This window comes from Clinocottus analis, unplaced genomic scaffold (assembly GCF_023055335.1).
Source record: "Clinocottus analis isolate CAN_PGR_092001 unplaced genomic scaffold, fCliAna1.0.p SCAF_2, whole genome shotgun sequence".
NCBI classification, from domain to species: domain Eukaryota; kingdom Metazoa; phylum Chordata; class Actinopteri; order Perciformes; family Cottidae; genus Clinocottus; species Clinocottus analis.
The window spans coordinates 19,347,590-19,357,466 of record NW_027175931.1 but is presented as its reverse complement, the minus strand read 5'-3'; positions in this window follow the sequence as shown (position 1 = coordinate 19,357,466).

Below are 9,877 nucleotides of genomic sequence, written 5' to 3'. Positions count from 1 at the left end.
GACACGATACACATGTAGTGCGCATGTGCATTATGTGGATTGATTAAATGTCTCTGTTCGTCTGGAGCCCTGGGCGGTGTCTCCGATGTGAGAGCTTAACAGAATCCGAGACCACTGAGTCCTCTTTATTTATTTTCTATCTTTTTGCTGTAGGGGAATTTTGTTTTATGAACTCCTTTTTTTTTAATGTAGGCCTGCATTAAAATTGATTATTTTGTTTTGCCACTTGGGAGCAGCCCAAACAAGGTTGACATTTCACTTTTTAAGTTATGGCTCTTCTTTCATCCCACTTGGAGAACGTCCAGCAGCCTTTTAGCTGAGGGACATATCTGTTTGTTTGTTTTTTGGTTGTTAAATGCTCAGCTATGTTTAACAACCAGTTACTACCATTGTCTTTTGTTAAGCATCCTAAGCATATTTATTGTTGGTGCGAAAAAAGAAATGGCGGCTGCTTCTGGAAAAAAAAACAACAACTGTGTTGTTGAGAGTGGACCAAAACTTTCCCAAAACAAATGTTACGGTCCAGAGAACCAAGAGAATACACTGGATTTACACAAAGGCTGCCGTGAAAAAGTCAAACTACTGTCTTTTCCGACCCACTTTTTTTTTTTTTATAGAAAATGGCATGAATTCAAGGAAAGATGGGAAGGAGAATCAAAAGGAATTAGGAAGATACAACTGCATTGCTCAGAGTTCCCATTACACTTAAACTCCACTGCATAATTATAATGCAAAGGCAGATGTTATTGACAAGGATCTGGATGACAAAACGTGCACCTTATTCCTCACCGTATGTTGATGCACCTTGCAGGTTGTGTCCTCCTTCACTGACAGGCTGCTGCGCACAAATTGTGCGGAGAAGCGATACTGCAGGTCCTTCCTGTGTGCAGTGACGTGAATTCATTCACGTGTACCTGTATTATATGTAGCTTTTACCGTTTCATTATCTGTAAGTACTTTTTGCTTTTGTTTTCTTGTTGTTATCGCAGTGTTGTCTTTGCTGCAGATGTCCCCGTTGTGGAATAACAAAGGATTATATTATCTTAAAGGTGAACAACACGGTGAAAAATATCATCTCATTAGCATTGTTGGAACTGATTTCAAACCAGGAGTATAGCATAAGAGTTACAGAAGTCCATATGATAAATATTAAGACCATGTATAAGTGTATACATCTTTCTACTCCTTTTTGCACATTTCATAATTATTTAATGTTGTTTTGAGTATTTATCTCTTGACATTTTGCTGTAATGAATGCTAATTGTATAAGTTTGTCAAAATAAATACATACAAAAAACTGACATGCAATTATTATCAATGTCCTCTCACATGTATAAACATGAATTATAATTAGTCGATGACTGGATGAAAATAATTCTATAATCTATGCATGATGGGCATGTTTGTTTTTCCAGGAACAGTCGAATGGTGCGTTGCTTTATTGTTGCTGTGACAAAGAATTGTTGGACGGCATTGTCACCTTTCCTTTGGTGAATGATCCAGCGTACCCTATGCTGAAGGACTGAAGGACGTAAGAAAGGACGCATTGAAGCACCTTTCCTTAGCTTCCTTAGCTGGCTGCCACATATATATATACTCCTTTCACTCTGTTAGAGACCTTACCAAGCAAAAAAGACTATTCTACTACGACCACGGTGGTTTTATTCATCCAGTCCAGCAGCTTTCTATTTATCTTGAGTTAGCCAATCAGCAAATGCATTACTCTGCTGAGCTATTTTAATTTTTTCTGCATGTAGAACATTGTCTGTCATTACAGTGAACGTGCTTCTCTGAATGTTAAAGTAATACGCAGTAAGTTTGAGTGAAAAGCTTTAAAGACGTGCACATCCCCACCATGTTAGTGTTTGCAAGTTGTTGCGGATTCCAGCTTTCGCTTCACATAATAATGAAATTTCTTTTAAAGGCAAACCTAAGTAACCATGTTGCAACTATCGAAGCCAAAGTTGTGCACTGATGGAATTACAACAACAACAAAATAAAGCGTGCCAACATGCTTAGAAATGAATTGCTGTCACGTTCACGACCCACAACTACTAACTAAGCACGCTAAAAGCCGTTGGCTTAGAATTTGCGAGCAGTGGGCTAAAAAAAAAAAAAAGAAGGTTCCCTTGTATAATAACACACTTTATTTGTCACAGGAAGCTGAGCAGAGATTGTGTTTTTGTTTTTATTAAAATTTCCTCTTGCTTTGGGGGGAAAATAAGTTAATCCTTGTATTTCTGATGTCAAGAGTCCATGAAATAGGTAGAGGAGGGGCGGGCGCCTCTGAAGTCAGCACACACTGTCAAAGTGTTTTTATGAAAGGCCCAAGAGGAGAACTGAGGACTCTCATTTTGTTACAGTGGGAATACAGGAGAGATCTTCACTCACTGTTTACACATTGTTACCCCTTCTGAGAGAAGAATAATAAGCAAGATGTTACGTAAGCTGCGGCTCGGAATAAAATCCAACTGTATTGAATCGTATTTTTCTTTTCAGCCCTCTCCCATCTTTTTTGCCGGTGAGTGTCGGATTAACATTAGCATCACGATTAGCGCATATCGTCCTCTCTTGACCCCTAACATCTTAAAAGGGGCACGTTTGGAGTTGTGAGTGGCAGAGACGAACCTCTCACCTCCCAGTTGGAGGCCTCTGTCGTGTTAAATGTATATTTTTTTGTGACACGTGCTGACAAAATGCTCAGTGCTGCGTGAGGATACAGGAAGACATTTGACCTGATCTCTGTCATTCACAGGCTGTAAAGTATCCCTTGGTGTCCCCCACGTGTGTCACTGTGTGTCACTGTGTGTCACTGTGTGTCACTGTGAGTGCATTGACCTATAAGCTGTTGGGGAAGGTAAAGACGACCCCCGAGAATTCAAATAAAATGGACTTGGTTTTTTTTTAATAGAGAAGAGATCACTCCCTCGTTCTACATTTGTTTCATTATGTTTATTTTGTTGTGTGTTCTATGTTAATCATTTCTTGTTCTATATGTGTATTAATAATATGTGCGTCCTCTCAAAATTTGCACATGTAAGGTCAACTGTCTAAAAAACATCTGTGAATGTCTAATTGATGAGTACTACCAATTAAGTAAAGAATTACAAAAAAAAAGAATTGCTAATTGTGGCAATTTCACATACAATGTCTAATAGGAGGAAATATTTCTTAATTTTTAAATACACATTTGTGGCTGGAGGGCTTCTGCAACTGCCTTTGTTTCATCCTGTGTGGCATCACAAGAGGACAGGTAGTGGAGCGGCGCTCCATTCTCACTCATGTTCAGCGCCCACACCACAAAATGGCCGCCATGGTTGACGCTACATCTCCCAGACTGCCTCATGCCTCGCCCAGCTGCAGGTACTTAGGGCACCTACTTGAGGCCGGGCTGGGATGCTTCATGAATGGCTGATGGGCGAGAACATGGAGGGAAGGAGCTGGACAAGCAGTAGGAGTTTGAACCCATAAGGTTCGGACCTCGTATCATGGACTTCGCGGTGTTGAGTTTTTGTTTTGTTTAAATAACCGCTTTCTCCTCTGGGACGCTTTAAGTTTGTTAATGGGCTTTTTTTGATTTGTGATTTAAAGGAGTTATCTGAGTTGCCCGTGGGATGGAAAATAGACCTTCACTTTCATTTATACCATCTAATTGTGTGTGTTGCAGCTCTCCTGCACTGCCCCACACTCGCCGGCTCCAGGGAGAACCCGTCATACACCTTGAACAATGTGCACAATTTAATCTCCTGCGCCCTTAAAGTACATAGTGGTCCTTTTTAGGATAACTCATCGCTTCATTGTTTGGATCTAACCGTATCCCAGCGGATATCAAAAGAAACATTTAAAGCAATCATGTTTTATTAAACCTGATCCGCATATATAGTCTGCTGGCAGTGTGTCAGTATATGAGATGAATTAAAAGTTTATTTCGGTTTGTAATTTCACTGTTGCTTGTGATATGATGCCTTTTTGAGTGAGAGAAACCATGAGTAGCCTGAAACTACATTTATGTCTGTTAAATATTGAGGTGTGTATGTTTGTTTGCCTGTGTAGAACCTGCAGGTAAGTGTTAACACCGTTGTAAAGAACGAAGAGAAGGAAGTGAAACGAGTGACTGGGGTTTCTATACATACTAACCTTTCCCTGACCTTCCCACAGAAAACCTCCTGTGTCTCGTGTATTCATCTGTGGGGATGTACAAGGCCAAACAGGAGCATGAGCTATTAGATACAAATCTTCAATCAGTGATTTATTCAGCATCTCTAAAAATGACTATGTATGGAAAGGCTATACAAAGGTTTAAATAATTAATATCAAAATAGGTATGGCTTATGTAAATCGGCACATTAGCTTCTCAGTGATACGAGACGGTAATTATTTTATGCATATTACTGTGCCACTTTTTAAAGGGCTATTATATGCACGTTGCTTATTTTAGAAGGAATGGTGTATTGTTGTTTTCATCGTTCTGTGCATTTGCACTTCTGAATCCACTTTATTGTGGTTTAAAGCCAATTTCTGACCTTAGAAACAGCGGTTGACCATCAGCTCGCAATTTATAGACAATCCACTCTGCTGAAATTGTAATTCCACAGGAAGTAAACAAACATGAGTGCAATTATAAATCACTAAAGAGGGTAAGCAATTTCGGTGGGCCATGGAGACCCAGGAAGAAGATTACACATACATACTAGAAACAGTAGCAGCGCCGTTATGATTGCATTCAGCAATAGAATAGACAGCATCAGTATCTACAGCATCAGGAAATTAATATCTTTCTAGCGCTGTGTGTGTGTGTGTGTGTGCGTGTGCGTGCGCCGCTGTAGTTATTGTACAATAAATGCTGAGCCATGTCCACATCATATGAAAGCAGATCAAAAGCTTTCACGGAGCATGTCGTTAATCAAGTGCACTGGACAGTGCGTGTGACTCACAGCATCCCTGGGCAGAACCGACGATTGTCCGCAAATGTCAGCGTATTTCTCCTCACCGTGAATTAAAGGCACCCCCTCACTCACTTGTGTCCTTGTCGGGGGTTGTTGTATATATATGTGTGTGTGTGTGTGTAAGCCCGTTTGAAAGCCGTTTGATCTGACAGGCTTGAATTTAATTGCCTGTGATGGGTCGACAGAGGACACATACGGAGAACGGACAGGAAGCAGAGGTGGTTTCCATTTTTGCTCTGTGTTGACAGCCAGAAGTGTGAAGACTGGGCTGGCACTCTTGTCACTTCAAACTACAGCGACAGTCTATGGGCTTTACACACTGAAAGTTTGGGTCACACAAGTTTTATTTGCAACCAACGAGCTCCTCGGTGGCCCTAAAAAAGGTTTTGTACCACCAAAGAGAGGTGAGCTTTTTTACTCTTTTTTTTTTCTTTCACTTTGCTTTATTCGCAGGAATCTCTGCGTTTTTCTTGGTTTAGGTTTACAAATCTACGGCATCGCAGCCTCTCCGAAATATTTAGAGTTGTTTGATCAGAAACCTTGCATCATGAGAAGACCTTGAAAGGATGTATTTTTTTGCACAGCACCTTTCACTCTGATGTGAAGCGCTATACAGGTAATAATTTCAATGTGAAACACGGGAGTTTTTATTTTTAATATCTGACAGTTGCCTCCTGAGTGCTTGCTGGATAGAGACAGGTTGCACCGGAGCTGATGGGATAGATGGAATCTCTTAGAGTCTCCCTGTTGAGACGACTTAGTAAACCAAGTGAGATGGGAGGCAGCTTCTTTTTTTTTTTCGAAGGGTTTAACATCTTATTTTTAGAACGCGAGGATAGAACGGCACGCTGGCGTGAGCCACTAGTCCCATGTGACTGAGTGGCACTCGCAACGCTGCCTCACCGTTTGCTGTCAGCGCTGTGGGGATGTGATGTGGAAGCCTGATTCTCCAGCTCAAACCCCCAGGTAGACGACAAAGGACACTGTTGCGTATATTTTTACATTTTAATAGCAGGCGCCGTGGAACGTTATTGCTAAAAATGGGTGGCCGTTCCTTGGCATAAGATAAAAAGGAAAGGAACATCCTTCCCATTTTTCATTTTCTTTGTGCTCTGTTTATCTTTTCATCTATCATCCCATTCATCACACTTGTCACTAAGACTCCCCTTTCCCAACACTTTTGTTTTTTACATGCTTTCCTTCTAGACAGTTAACCACCTGCCTTCAGTAGGAATCCATACGTCAACTCACTTTTCCCTTATCGTGGTTAATAGCTCAGTCAGAACTTTAGTTGATAAACTTTGGTTTATGAGACAACGCGGTATTCAGAGAGGAGTGAAGTAGCTCTCATGGCCAATAAAAGAGAAAACCTGCGTCTCTTTGTATATTAAATATGTAAAGAATCGACAAAATATCACAAGTACTTCGTAACGCAATCCAGTTGTTGAATAAATCCTCTTGTTGGTTTCATAAATGTTTTTTTTAATCTCATCTACTGTATGGATCTCTACCCTACTGAAGATATATGTAGGTGGACACTTCCTCAGGCATGCCAGGTGTGTTAGGAATCCAGAAAGCTGTTGGTATTCTTCCCTAATATTAGATAATGGACTTTCGGCAGCACACAGAACTCTCTCGCATGCGGGTTGCACATCTGTCCATGCCAGCTGTGTTCTCCCAAAGCCATGAGAAACACGCTGGGCAAGGTTAGTGGGGGTTGGACTGTGCACGGAGAGGCGAGGGTCCAACTCTACACACCTGACAGGAGACTTAAAAGCGCTCCGTGGAGTTTTAAACCACTAAACTACCATATGGAGCAATTTTTTAATGAGAGCGTCTGCCTCTCGTGCACGTTCAGGAGCCGCTCGAAATGGATAAAACCAATGCAAAAGGCATTCTACTTGTTCTAGCTCTGAAGGATATAATAAATAGGCTGAGGCAGTGAATGAGAAAGAAGAGAACTCTGCAGTCTACATTTTAAAGAATAACTTAACACCAGGCTGAAAACCATGGTTTCCCTTTTCCTCTTGCGAGCTGAGAGTCTGTTGCGCTGCTGGAAACACCAACCATCGATGAGCGGGATCGTTTTCCATACTTCAAGGTTATAGCTTTAAATATAAAATATGCGGCATTTCAGCTGAATGTGTGTTTACAAATAATAAAACAAATGTACCCAATTATAGCTTTAAAGAGCAGACAAAGGACGGTAACTAGCCACATCCATTCTGCGTACAGTGGGAGGAAAGACCAGTTTACTCACTATCACCGGCGGCAGCCTTCCTACAAGAACAAGGATGTTTCTTTTGACTTTGCACATCAAGTATTGACCAAAATGCTTGCCTCCCAGGATGGTATTGGCGTTACAACGCAGTCACATCAGAGGCACATCAGTGATAGAACAGGGCCAGTCCTCTGCCACCGACCTGGAGCGATTTATTCTGCACAGAGCAGCAGCCTTTGTTGGCTGTAAAACCAGGCCGGAGCTGTCGAGTGTCACGCTGGTCGAGTCCCAGCAGCCCGCCTCGAGCTGCCTTGGCCTCGTGCAATTAGCTTGGAGGACTACAAATGCACACATCCAATTAGAGCGGGGCCTGATTCACTTGACACAAAATCATTGCAGATCTTGCCCCTAACTTGAGAGGCAGCGATAGTGTGAACAACGTGACATCTTTCCTGCCTTTACCATCATTTCTGCTCACTAAATGTGTGACACAACAGCCTCAAAGTATTGAAGTACTGTCAGGAAGCCACAAATGAATTGTTGAAGCTACTGCAGGGGATCACAGACGAGTATTCTTATTCATTTTTTCTCATTCTTTATTGTTTTTGTAGAGATGGACTTATTTTGTAAAGCAAAAAGTCCTGCGGATGTCCTGGTATTCATGCGGCCTGCCATTTCCCTTCCTGCACGACTCTGGCACATTTCAAGAAAATAAGCTGACAAGCATCTCAAAGGAATATTCCACTTTGATATAACATTTTGTTTAAACTGTATGCTTACTCAACTCTTGACATTAGTTGCCCCGTGAGTTTATTCAGTTTTCTCAGCGAATCCGTTTATTAATAAACTAAATATAGTTTTCCCTAGAGCAAAATAAAGTCATTAAAGTAACACAGAAAAAGTTTTTTTCTCAATAGTCAACACTTTTTTTTTTTTTTTAACCATGACCGTTGTTGTTTTTTATGCCTTATCTGAATATTAACCATATTAATCCTTAATGAACAGTCATATGCACCAGGTGTAAGGGGCAATCCAAAAAGACAATAAATAAATGTTTAGTTGGGGGAACTTGTTGAAATGCTGAAGTTCTAAATATGCCTGGATGAAATAAAAAATAACATTTCACCTATCTCACACTTTCTGCACAAAAAAAACAAAAAAGAAATAAAAGATAAGAGACACTAAATTCTGTTTGACTGGGACTTTAAAGGGAGATTCTTGGAGAAATAATGTGTTTTTACTTACATTGAACAAAAAAACAGAACAATCAAAAATATCAAAATGGACCGGTGCATGAAAAATTATGCTATAGCCCGCGGTGTCTCTTCACTTCTTGCTTATGAACCTCAACACGGCCTCTGAGATCCACAGTGGGTCTGTTTTCTGTAAACGCATCTTCAAACACACTTGGAAGCTGTGCATGTGCACTGATGCACCCGTGTGCGCTGGTGTACATGTGTCTCACGATGTGTATGCGTGAGAAGATCTTGTGTCAGCGTGGGTGGGTGTTTATCTGAGCGATGCCCACGAGCACGCAGCGAGGCAGTGAGACGAGCTTGAACCCGACCTCAGACGCCCTGCAGCTTCCCACTGAGTGGGCGGCGCATGTGTGGATGTGAGGAGGACACACTCGTGGTGTCTTCTTTTGTTGGAGTGGCTTGACTTTGTGAAACTTTGTACTCCTGGAAACCGTGTTGATGGCAACGTTGCTTCAAAAGACAAAGAAATGCAGGAACAAAACCCTCTTTGGTCATTTAACGCCATTCCATTGTTGGGCAACGCAGCTTCAAAGTGTTTGGCTTTGGGAGGGTTGCCAGTGTGGTATTGAATTGTGTATAGAATATGACATGATAATCAGACGCTGCTGGCCCAGTGATCAGGCCCATCAGCTGCAACTGTCGCCCCTTCGTCGCTTTTAAATTGAGCTATGCTGCGAAGCCTGACACATCAAATAATAATCCGAAAACTCAGATTTTATGATATTAAAGGTTTTATTTGATCTTCAGTAACGGTTAAAAAAAAAAGGCATTTAAATGTATGATTTTTTTAAGAATCAAATTTGATACATCAGGCATATCAGTACATGTATTGATCACAGCATTATTTATTTTATTAACAATAACTCATGTTAATTGATTGTAGAACATTTGGATCTTGTCTAAACATGGAACATGTCTAAAATATTTATTTTAGAAACAATAACTCATGTTAATTGTCTCAGGTGGTGGTGATTTGAAGAAGTTCAAAAAGTCCACAGTTTGTCTTTCTTTTGCATCATCAGACACATTAAGATAGTCCTGAAAAGTGAATCATTGTCAGCAATTTCATAAATTGATCTCGAGACATGCCACCACAAACAGTGGGGTGCCTTGTTTCCGTCTCCCAACACATACATTGGGCGTCTGCGATGACCCCATGTGCATACATGGCACGCTAACCACTGAACGACAGTCACCTTACTGTCTTGCGATGACATTTCTGCATCTAATTAGTTTAATTAAATGATCAAAACAGTATGTTTGGCATTATGATATGGCATAACCCAAATTACATAATGAAATGCAATGCTGACGGCATAATTATTACTTGATATACCGACTGTATCATATTTGATACATATGTTTTCACCACGATTTTACTATAAAATAAAGAATGAAATATGAGTAATTCCAAGTTGCTTCAATACAGTATATATTCATATTGAAATATT